Source organism: Dendrobates tinctorius, unplaced genomic scaffold, assembly GCF_039654945.1.
Source record: "Dendrobates tinctorius isolate UK_male_01 unplaced genomic scaffold, ASM3965494v1 ptg000196l, whole genome shotgun sequence".
NCBI classification, from domain to species: domain Eukaryota; kingdom Metazoa; phylum Chordata; class Amphibia; order Anura; family Dendrobatidae; genus Dendrobates; species Dendrobates tinctorius.
The window spans coordinates 2,511,092-2,524,119 of record NW_027361863.1 but is presented as its reverse complement, the minus strand read 5'-3'; the positions used below and the strand labels follow the sequence as shown (position 1 = coordinate 2,524,119).

Below are 13,028 nucleotides of genomic sequence, written 5' to 3'. Positions count from 1 at the left end.
AAGTAGCTATAAAAGCCATTATTTTAGAGATACAGGAAATAATACCGCTGACAGCCATTACCCCCCCCCCCCCCCCCCACAGAAACAGTCTGGCTGAGAAAAGTGACTGAAATTTGGCAGCGTAGTCACAAAGATTTAGGTCAGAATGAAAAATCATTGTCTTCTCACCCTGGAAGGATTAGGGGTTGATTGTTGGAGAGAGGCTCCGAATAGTCCTCCACACCGATACCATTGTGCTGCCATAGATATGGGGGTTTCAGTGAAAGGCAGGGTCCACTCTACTGGAATAATTAGTGTGACTCAGGATGGGGGATGTGCACTACATGGTGGTATTATGTGAGCTGTACATGACAGCACTGTCTTGGCTCTATATGGCGGTATTATGTGAGCTGTACATGACAGCACTGTCTTGGCTCTATATGGCTGTATCATGTCGGCTGTACATGGCAGCACCATCTTGGCTCTATATGGCGGTATTGTGTGGGTTGTGTATGGCAGGACGTTCTTGGCTCTATATGGTGGTATTATGTGGGTTGTATATGGCAGCATTGTCTTGGCTCTAAATGGCAGTATTATGTGGGCTGCATTTGGCAGCATCGTCTTGGCTCTATATGGCGGTATTATGTGGGCAGTACATGGCAGCACCATCTTGGCTCTGACAGTATTATGTGGGCTGTACATGGCAGGACCGTCTTGGCTCTATATGGCGGTATTATGTAGGCTGTACATGGCAGCATTGTCTTGGCTCTAGATGGCAGTATTATGTGGGTTGTACATGAGAGCACCATCTTGGCTCTATATGGCGGTATTATGTGGGCTGTATATGGCAGTATTATGTGGGCTGTACATGGCAGTACTGTCTTGGCTCTATATGGTGGTATTATGTGGGCTGTATATGGCAGTATTATGTGGGCTGTACATGGCAGTACTGTCTTGGCTCTATATGGCGGTATTATGTGGGCTGTATATGGCAGTACTGTCTTGGCTCTATATGGCAGTATTATGTGGGCTGTACATGGCAGGACCGTCTTGGCTCTATATGGCGGTATTATGTGGGCTGTATATGGCAGTATTATGTGGGCTGTACATGGCAGTACTGTCTTGGCTCTATATGGCGGTATTATGTGGGCTGTATATGGCACTATTATGTGGGCTGTACATGGCAGTACTGTCTTGGCTCTAGATGGCAGTCTTATGTGGGTTGTACATGAGAGCACCATCTTGGCTCTATATGGCGGTATTATGTGGGCTGTATATGGCAGTATTATGTGGGCTGTACATGGCAGTACTGTCTTGGCTCTATATGGTGGTATTATGTGGGCTGTATATGGCAGTATTATGTGGGCTGTACATGGCAGTACTGTCTTGGCTCTATATGGCGGTATTATGTGGGCTGTATATGGCACTATTATGTGGGCTGTACATGGCAGTACTGTCTTGGCTCTATATGGCGGTATTATGTGGGCTGTATATGGCACTATTATGTGGGCTGTACATGGCAGTACTGTCTTGGCTCTAGATGGCAGTATTATGTGGGTTGTACATGAGAGCACCATCTTGGCTCTATATGGCGGTATTATGTGGGCTGTATATGGCAGGATTATGTGGGCTGTACATGGCAGTACTGTCTTGGCTCTATATGGTGGTATTATGTGGGCTGTATATGGCAGTATTATGTGGGCTGTACATGGCAGTACTGTCTTGGCTCTATATGGCAGTATTATGTGGGCTGTATATGGCAGTATTATGTGGGCTGTACATGGCAGTACTGTCTTGGCTCTATATGGCGGTATTATGTGGGCTGTATATGGCACTATTATGTGGGCTGTACATGGCAGTACTGTCTTGGCTCTAGATGGCAGTCTTATGTGGGTTGTACATGAGAGCACCATCTTGGCTCTATATGGCGGTATTATGTGGGCTGTATATGGCAGTACTGTCTTGGCTCTATATGGCAGTATTATGTGGGCTGTACATGGCAGGACCGTCTTGGCTCTATATGGCGGTATTATGTGGGCTGTATATGGCAGTATTATGTGGGCTGTACATGGCAGTACTGTCTTGGCTCTATATGGCGGTATTATGTGGGCTGTATATGGCACTATTATGTGGGCTGTACATGGCAGTACTGTCTTGGCTCTAGATGGCAGTCTTATGTGGGTTGTACATGAGAGCACCATCTTGGCTCTATATGGCGGTATTATGTGGGCTGTATATGGCAGTATTATGTGGGCTGTACATGGCAGTACTGTCTTGGCTCTATATGGTGGTATTATGTGGGCTGTATATGGCAGTATTATGTGGGCTGTACATGGCAGTACTGTCTTGGCTCTATATGGCGGTATTATGTGGGCTGTATATGGCACTATTATGTGGGCTGTACATGGCAGTACTGTCTTGGCTCTATATGGCGGTATTATGTGGGCTGTATATGGCACTATTATGTGGGCTGTACATGGCAGTACTGTCTTGGCTCTAGATGGCAGTATTATGTGGGTTGTACATGAGAGCACCATCTTGGCTCTATATGGCGGTATTATGTGGGCTGTATATGGCAGGATTATGTGGGCTGTACATGGCAGTACTGTCTTGGCTCTATATGGTGGTATTATGTGGGCTGTATATGGCAGTATTATGTGGGCTGTACATGGCAGTACTGTCTTGGCTCTATATGGCAGTATTATGTGGGCTGTATATGGCAGTATTATGTGGGCTGTACATGGCAGTACTGTCTTGGCTCTATATGGCGGTATTATGTGGGCTGTATATGGCACTATTATGTGGGCTGTACATGGCAGTACTGTCTTGGCTCTAGATGGCAGTCTTATGTGGGTTGTACATGAGAGCACCATCTTGGCTCTATATGGCGGTATTATGTGGGCTGTATATGGCAGTATTATGTGGGCTGTACATGGCAGTACTGTCTTGGCTCTATATGGTGGTATTATGTGGGCTGTATATGGCAGTATTATGTGGGCTGTACATGGCAGTACTGTCTTGGCTCTATATGGCGGTATTATGTGGGCTGTATATGGCACTATTATGTGGGCTGTACATGGCAGTACTGTCTTGGCTCTAGATGGCAGTATTATGTGGGTTGTACATGAGAGCACCATCTTGGCTCTATATGGCGGTATTATGTGGGCTGTATATGGCAGTATTATGTGGGCTGTACATGGCAGTACTGTCTTGGCTCTATATGGTGGTATTATGTGGGCTGTATATGGCACTATTATGTGGGCTGTACATGGCAGTACTGTCTTGGCTCTATATGGCGGTATTATGTGGGCTGTATATGGCACTATTATGTGGGCTGTACATGGCAGTACTGTCTTGGCTCTAGATGGCAGTATTATGTGGGTTGTACATGAGAGCACCATCTTGGCTCTATATGGCGGTATTATGTGGGCTGTATATGGCAGGATTATGTGGGCTGTACATGGCAGTACTGTCTTGGCTCTATATGGTGGTATTATGTGGGCTGTATATGGCAGTATTATGTGGGCTGTACATGGCAGTACTGTCTTGGCTCTATATGGCGGTATTATGTGGGCTGTATATGGCACTATTATGTGGGCTGTACATGGCAGTACTGTCTTGGCTCTATATGGCGGTATTATGTGGGCTGTATATGGCACTATTATGTGGGCTGTACATGGCAGTACTGTCTTGGCTCTAGATGGCAGTATTATGTGGGTTGTACATGAGAGCACCATCTTGGCTCTATATGGCGGTATTATGTGGGCTGTATATGGCAGGATTATGTGGGCTGTACATGGCAGTACTGTCTTGGCTCTATATGGTGGTATTATGTGGGCTGTATATGGCAGTATTATGTGGGCTGTACATGGCAGTACTGTCTTGGCTCTATATGGCGGTATTATGTGGGCTGTATATGGCACTATTATGTGGGCTGTACATGGCAGTACTGTCTTGGCTCTATATGGCGGTATTATGTGAGCTGTACATGACAGCACTGTCTTGGCTCTATATTGCAGTATTATGTAGGCTGTACATGGCAGGACCTTCTTGGCTCTATATGGCTGTATTATGTGGGTTGTACATGACAGCACTGTCTTGGCTCTATATGGCTATATTATGTGGGCTGTACATGGCAGCACCATCTTGGCTCTATATGGTGGTATTATGTGGGTTGTATATGACAGCATTGTCTTGGCTCTAAATGGCAGTATTATGTGGGCTGCATTTGGCATCATTGTCAGCGGTATGGCTGTACACAGCAGTATTAGCTTGGCTCTATCTTTTATATGGTATGTATATGGCAGTACTATCTTGGCACTATAAGGCAGTGTGGACTAAAACAATAATTAAACCCTGCTGAATGGCGCTAACATTTTCTGCCAAACCTGCCCTGCTTACAGCTCAGATCCACACTATACAGCAAATATAACTGTTCAAGATACAACCTGTCTTCTACTGCTCATGACCAACAGACGGCGAGGGAGGCAGGCGAGCCCGAACCTGCAGTGTCAGGACGGTAGCTGTGTCAGAACATCTGCGCGCCTTTACCACCAGTCATGTTCCTGATGGGAACCAACAGCCCGATTATGTCACACGTCCGTGCCGCCATTGGCAGGCAATGTGCTGTCCATGTCATCCAGGGCAGCCATCCATACCATGCAATGTCGCATGCCGTTCTGGTGAAGGATCAGGGAGTGACATTTTTATCATTGTGTTCCATGAGATACACACGACTGATGTGGATGCAATGTGCACTGCGATCAGCTTATCGTCGGGGGACCCTTTTATTTAAAGGGCATGGTTTAAAGAGGAAATCATCATAAATGATGATGGCAATATTCTCTTTTCTTTAGATGTTTGAAGAATATATTTTTTTAAAAATTCTTAAATAACAATTCTATAATCAAACCTGATTAATACTGCTCTGATTATTCACTGGAGCTAAACTATGAAAGGAAAGCAGTAGGGAAGTAATGGGGTATCCGAGTACCCCAATAGGGGGATCGCATTGTTTTAGGGAATAACAAATCTATGCAAGATTTAAAAGATACTAAATGGGCAAAACAGAGTTGCCCGCGGAAGTGGAGACTTGCATATTTCCGTGCCGCTCTATACAGATGTGCACACGCATGGTACAATGTCCCCTAAATCTCCCAGATCCAGAGGGGCAGTCCGAGATTGGGGGATCTCTCAATGGAGGTTGGTGTCATGTCCCGCTGTAAACTGTATATGTGCTTTTATACTGTTGACTATAATGGTGGATTGGAGCGGGGAACCCTATGGTCGCTCCCCTGGGGGCATCATACTCTGTGGGAGGCACTTGGGGTTAAATAATGCTTGTGTCAGGGATTATTGTGCAGGGCTATGGTGGGGCATCAGAATTATCTTTGAGGCATCATACTGTACGGTGAGGCATCTTGTGGGCATCATACTAATCGAGGACCTTAAAAAGGGTATCAAACTAAGTGGGCACAGTAAGGGGCTTTAATGAGCACTATTTTTGTGTGGGTGCAAACAAAAAAGGACAATATAGGGTGAGGATAAGGTTGGGGCTGAACTGCAAAAAAATGTGCAAAACGCGTCTCTCTGCTCTTTCAAAGTTGGATGGTAATTTGGACCCCATGTCTCATGGGGTAAAATAGCTCTCTCTACTTAGCCGATTCTCAATGCCTATTGCCACCTGTATATCCGGGCATGTGACTGTACGTCTTCTTGTACGCAGCCACCATATAGCTCTATTTAATAGTTTCTTTACTGTACCTCCCTACGGCTCTGATTTTACATGTACATTTTTGGCTACTTTATTATTTTCCGTGCAGTGAAGCTGTGGTTTTCTCCACTGGACCCCAGAGGCATCCTGCCATAGCGCACAGCTCTGTAAGTAGCGCCCCCAATGACGCCTGTCCGGCAGCAAAATTCTGCATTACGGAGCTGTCCAGGCTGCGCTGGGGGTCTGAAGTCTAATCCGTCGCTCTCGACTGTCTCAGAAAATCCCATAAAATGAACCTTGAACGTGTTGGGTCAATGCAAATAAGCCCCAAAATAGGAATTTCTGTAGATTCTGCGGGTATTCACCAGAGACACATTGTAAAGACAAATACATAACATTTACCCTGCTAGGACTCCCAATTACTATGCAACCACCATTCTACAATTCTCCCAGGACACCAGAACAAAGGAAAATATAAGGACCTGAACGTTGTACTAATTACTGGACTAATGAAGAAACGGACAATGATATATGTGCAATACCCCAGTGCCCTGTATATGAGGCTTGGAAGACCGTACAGTTAAAAAAAAAAAAATATGGAATTAATTTTCCTACTTTTTCTCAGTATGTATCATTACTGAAGTGTATATGCTACAAAAACTGTAAAACTATCATGAATGCTCCAATTAATAAACAAGTCCTGTGTGTGTTTAGGATCACTTTTGGAGCCACTCTTTACTAGTTTTGATCAGTTTGGGTCTGGGTCTTGAGAACCTCCAAGGACGGGGCAGAATCGCCCAGCTCATCAGTAAGTGCAAGCGAATCGCTATACGGAGCCGAGACTTTCCATTGCGTCCGCCTACGGGTTTCCACCCCTTCCTTTGATTGGCAGCGTCTCAGAACTTGGACCCCCATTGATCAAAACTACCAGAAGTTTGTATTTTTTCTGAAAACTCAATAAAAACCTTTATGATAAAAAAAAAACAAAAAAAAAAAACTACCAAATACTGGCTACAACATATCAAAATGTTTAGTCTGGAGCATCATAACTTTTGGTTATAAAGTACTCTATGTAACCCCCTTACAGAGATCCCTAGCACCTGCATTTATCATTTTACATACCCCTCATTTCCTTCCACCCCCGCCCTAGTAGGGCACCCGGTCTATACATACATACTACATTTTCGATTATATTACCTCCCCCTAAGGGGGAATCACTGGTTGTACCCGGCATCTACATCATGATCAACCACTCACACACAACATTCAGTTAGCTTTACAAAGACATTCAATTCTTCTTTTAGTTGTTTCTAGGTCAGGCGCAACATCACCTTTGCACAGTTTTTGAAATCCATAATTTGCGCCCCCTCACACTGGCGTAGTGGGCAGCTACCTACTGCACCTAAAAGTGTCTCCATGCAATGGCAGCAAAGTGACATAAAAAAAACAAAAAAAAAAACAAAACAGTAGATATGGCCAATAATTATTCAGATTAGCACAAATTACACGGATAAATCCAACCATCATGGTTAGGGGTTTAAAAACACGGTAATCGTAAATTTTAAATTCTATAGTTTCCTGTTCATTGCCTTGATCACTGGCTACCTCTGCAGTCTGCCAGCAGTGGCCGGTCTCCTAGGCAAGGAGCGCCGCACTTGCAAACTTTATAACTAAAAACTTGGTAGTGTTGTTCAGAGGCTGTCCAGATTGCTGGTCCCAAAAAACTCCTCCTCCTCATCATCCCCTCGGATGCTGAGGGACAAAGCACACAGATCGGAGAAGAGGTTCAACAATGCCGCTGGACTAGACTGTCAATCAGGAAAGCAACACCCCCTGGTAAAAAGAAACACCAAAGAGCAGGGGAACAGTGTGCTCCTGAAGGTGAAGCTTCACTTTAAAGGGGAGATTAGTAAACAACATGGCTCCTTACCATCAGGAACAGCGCCACACGTGCTCATAGGCAGTGTCTGGTATTGCAGCTCAGCCCCATTTAGCTGAATATTGCACACAGAGGGATGGCTGTTTCTGGAAGGAGGCCTCCATGCTTTTCTAAACTTCCCCACAATCGTAATTGCACAAAGAAAAGAAGACACGCACCCAATTGGTTCCAGATCTTGGAATACGGCCCCGTACCGTCCACACACGGGAAATGAAGAGAGCAGCATAAGTCCAAGAGCGTCTGGATGCAAAGATGAACAAATATAGAAAGAACGCAGAAAAACGACTAAGGAAAAATGCAAATAGGGACGAAAGACCAAAATATGTAGAAGAGGAGATGACCTCTAAGAAAATGGAACAGAAATGTAGCCAGGAGATGTGAAAACTCAGCCCAAGCCTCGAAAATGTACTGAGCGGAAAATTCATTAAAAGGTGTGGTTCATTTATAAAAACTGGCTAGGCAGGGAGCATGTTAAAAAAGCAAAAAACAGACACTTTCTGAATATGCTCAGATACAGGGAATTTATTCTATCCAATCAATCAAGAAAGTTTCCCCCAAAATCTACCGACCAGCGTAACACTTGGGGTCTCTTTCCCTGCATTTCCTCACCCTCTTGGCAGTATCGGTTCACGACGCTTTACCCATTATTTTTGGGATTTGGATACATTATTGTGCTGCTTTTAATATTTGTGTTGTGTTTTATTTTACTGCTTCGTTATTGTGCCATTTTGTACCCGTTTTACCTTGGCATTTGAGGTCATGGTGTAAATACGCGAGGGTCTCACTCCATATCTTATGGGTGCATCTTATTTTTCTTTTACATACATTTGCTATATATTATATATATTTTGAATTACATTGTATATTTGCAGGTGTGCGCGGGATTCTGTGGGTGAATATTTTTCTTTTGTATAGTAGAAGGTTTGATACTTTGGCACACGTGGGATGTCATAAGACCAGGAGCAGAAGACTGAGCAGAGACACAAATAGAAAATGCTCAGATTTTCCATATTTGTGCCCACTGATTATATGGATTTGTTGGCCCTAGATTTTATATATATTTTTTGCATACGTCTGATACATTGTAGCAGCACAGAGGTTTTCTTAGATGCAGGTCTTTCTTGTAGGCAGTTTCGCGGCTCAGTGGTTAGAATTCGACCAAAGACAACATCTGTATGGAGTTTGTAAATTCTTCTTGTGTTTACTTGGGTTCCTCCTTGTTTTAAGTTTCCTCCAAGACATATTGATATAAGCAACCCTAATTAATGACTGATGGAGCACTTATGACCTACTGCTAAAATACGCCGTCCACTTTCTACAGTAATCGGTGGGTCTCAAACAACTGAAAACTTCCTCCATGATCGGGGACCAAGGAGCTGAAGAAACGCAGCGGAGCATCATGGCCCCTTTTCATTTCTTATAAAGAGTGCGCCGTTTTCATCCATTGACCGTCCTTCAGCCTGATCGGGGATGTGACTGTACCATCAATGTTATGGATGTGTACTCTTGAAGAAAAGCATTTTTCTTATGCCATATCTGACATATGAATGGGAGGAGACACAGATTAGATATTAGAAAAAACTTTTTGACATTAGAGTGATCAATGAGTGGAACAAGCTGCCACGAGAAGTGGTGAGTTCTCCTTCAATAGAAGTCTTCAAACAGAGACTGGACACACATCTGACTGGGATGATTTAGCGAATCCTGCTTTGAGCAGGGGGTAGGACCAGATGACCCAGGAGGTCCCCTCCAACTCTACCATTCTATGATCTAAGTCCTTAGAGGTTTATTGCTACGTTTCGGAGCAAAAACTAAGTGGAAAGTCGAAGTTAGTTTTTTTAAAAGGATTTGGAGTATTTCAGCTCAGATTTTGCTACATAAAAATCCTCACTCTACGGGAATGCGCACTACGTCTTTTTCAGGAGGATTCTGTCCGGAAAGCACCTGAAAAAGCATCATGTGAACTGAACATAATGCACAGCAATGTCAAAATGGCTTTGCTGGGCACATGTTCGGTTTTCGGTCTTGTCCTTTAGCCGCTTTAAAGTTCAGAAACCCCGGCGCAGTAAAGAAGTGACGTACTCATTCTTTGGGCGGCTTCTACACAGAAGCTGCTCGCTCGCCATACTTTACAGTATAGAGTAAAAGATGCTGCAAGATGAACAGCAAAGCTGCCGGAGAAGCTGCCGCACGACCATCGTTTTCTGGATGTCGCTTCACCTGGGAAAACTTGGCGGCTGCGTAGACGTCTAAAGGACACAGTGAGTGTGCACAGAGGCTCAGGAAAAATCCAAGTTCAGAGAGTTGCAAGGCAAACGTGAAAGGACATAGCATATGCTAGGATGGAGTCATCAGTGGCACAAGACCCCTAAAGTATGCTAGGTGTGCAACCACGGGCCTATAAGCATAGTCTCCGCTCCACAGCTCTATAACTACGCTCCAAAAGATGTTCCAGGATATACACACTTTTGGGGACATTTATTTTTTTTACTTAATATTGGATATTTTGAGCTAAAAATTTTATTTTGTTTTTTTTGCAATGGAGTTTTAATAAAATAATAATTGTGCACCATTTGCGTCTGCGTTTTCCTGCCCATTGTTGGCTACAGAATGAGGTAACTGAATATCAATCAGTGAGCTTGTTCCGTCAAGAAGTTAACTTTTTTTATCTGCCTTTTTCTAAACTCCTCTTTGCCGATGTATGAATACAGATCACTGAACGCACTCACTTATGGATTCTAAGTTTACTCATTCTGGCGCAAGAAATGAAAGGAGCCTGTAAAAGAGAAAAGAAGCTAAATTTTTATTGAAACCCAATCCCAAAATTTATCTTTAGTCCAAAATGCATGAATTTAAAAAAGTACGGTAAAAAATGTTGCCCCGGAGGTGACTATCATTTAATGGTGAGGGTACACGCATCATCACGCCGACTACATGCGTGTTGTGCACATGATAGATACTAATGTAAACATGCCATAAACATGAATCTGGCCGCTAACGCCCTGTACCCGACATTGTGTTCCGATGTGTAACAAAAACGAGCTGCAATAAGATGACAGAGGAGGAAGCATGCTCAAGTGACGGGCTGCAGAGTGCCATGACGTGACCCGGGAACATCAGCGGGAGAAGTCATCCAAGCACATAACTTACCTGTGTCTCATCCTCCGTCCACAGCTGGAACAGGAGCGACACCCGTCATGACACCGGCCACCCCAGGCTGAAGCGCCGCACACTTACACAACTCTTACATCACAGCGACATAACTCCATCTTAGGTCTCTGCATTACATATGAGGGGGTCGGGCTCCACCGGAGGATTCTCCTGTCCTCCAGTGGGCCAGTCCGAGCCTGTTAGGTGATGTGACCAGGTCACATACCCCCTGTCACTAACACAGCGGACGATCACCTGGGTACCTGGAGCTTGCATCCTTGATGCCCAAAATTCTAAGAAGTCACCCGGTTTATTGATTGGGATTGTTATCTGGTTTCTGCATTACTTGCGCACTATATGGCAGTTCCAATGCAGAGTTTTTGAAATTTTCACAACTCCTCTAAAAATGAATTATGACAGCCGTCTCCTTTGGCTACTGACTACTTTCATATGTCGTTTTATGTACATAGCACAATAAAGAAAGAATACTAGTTGGGGGTCTTTTTGATGACATACGACCACCAATAACGTAATTACTAACTTTCATTTTACTTAATGGGGTATTCCCAAAATTAAGACTTGTTGCCCATCCATAACCATCTGACCTCCCACTGTTGTACTTACTTAGCTCCATCAATCCCATAGACTTTGATTAAAGATTTAGATTTTCGGAAAAGTCCTTTAAAAGGGGTAATCCAGCATGAGAACAAAAAGTTTTGCTTTTTATTGTTCTAGACAGCTCCACATCTGGTCACATTTTGTCTTTCATAGCATTATATGACCAGGAAGATTTGTCACTCAGGAGCTTAGAAAAGCTGAGTGCCCTAGCGTTGCAGGTAGCATTGTGTTTGCAGTTCACACTTTATAATCTCTCCGCATCTGCGGGGATGGCGAGGTCCTAAGGAGGGGAAGCCTGGGTCACATTGTGCAGCGAGCCAAGCACAGCAACAATAGCGCTGCAGGGTGTGACCGATATAGAAAAGGAGGCCAACAAGTGGGCTGGGCACTGGAAACGGAGAACTGGCCAAGAAACAGAACTGGTGGGGAACGTTTCGTAGTTGAGCGATGTATGAGCCATGCTCCAGGATTACCTGGTGTTACACAACTTGGAGGTAGAAATGGAATTAACCACACACAATATTAAAGGGCTACCACTGACCTGCCGCATTTCACTCTGTTGTCTATCTATATAAATACGAGGGTGTCCTGAATTCTCCAAGATTCAAGTCAGAAGAAAGAAGGACTGGGCATGTTGGATTTCGATATGCCCAATCCTTAATTCCTAGGTGAATGTCACATGAGCCAGATAGCGTATTATTCCTATTCTCCCCCCCCTCCATAGACAGTGCTCATACCCAATGAATGCTGTATGTTTGGCGTATTCTCCAGGAGCTTTTCCTACGCTATACAGAGAATGTAGTGTCAGCGTGACGTGAACAGAGAAGAAGGATGCTGGCACATGTCCGTGTCTGGACCGGCCACTCCTCTCGTGACCTGAACACTGCAGCCTCATACGAGTTCAGGTCAGGAGAGCCGCGACCAGTCCGGAAATCACCAAAGACATGAGTGTAGCTGAAACTAGACAACGGTACTCAATGTCAAGCAGGAGCTGCAAAAGCAAATTCAATTTTATGGTATAAAAAAAAAATGTGATTCTAATGTACATAACAGCACATACAAAAGTTTCCCAAACTTACTGATTTCACTTGCATTTACGCCAACAGATTTTTCACAGTAAATCTACAGTATATATCTCCATCTACTGCAAGATATTGGGCAGTACAACCACAATACTAGTAGCCAGATATCACATCATCGCTAAAACCACTAATACAATTCACAAAGTAACTGAAAACATGGTCAACGCCAGCACCCCACAGTGCGTGTGGTCACCGACTGACCAAACAATGTACTGTACATGCATCTCCATTCTATATCAGTTCCTTGCCAGATATCAGACCTCACGTAGACCACATATTCCTAGGGTGCAGTAAAATTGGTTCATGAGGAGGATTCAGTGGGTTAGAAGAACACCTCTGCCTTCTTCTAAATAAAACAGCGCCACACCAGTGCACAGCTTGTGTGTGGTACTGCAGCTCAGATTCCTTCACATGGAGCGGCTCTGCAATATTAAGCTAACATCGAATGAGCGCTCAACTGTCCACATACAAGCGGCGATTTACATGAGCTAGTCCGGTCCGAAATAGGAACAGACTAGACCCATGCTGCCATTTTATTCTTCAGCAT

General features: G+C 44.2%; 1 protein-coding gene across 5 annotated transcripts in view; it reads right to left on the bottom strand.

The window, feature by feature from the left end:
- DNMBP (dynamin binding protein) overlaps positions 1–13,028 on the bottom strand; it is a 120,181-nt gene that overhangs the window by 50,194 nt on the left and 56,959 nt on the right. The gene's annotated exons all lie outside the window — the stretch shown is intronic.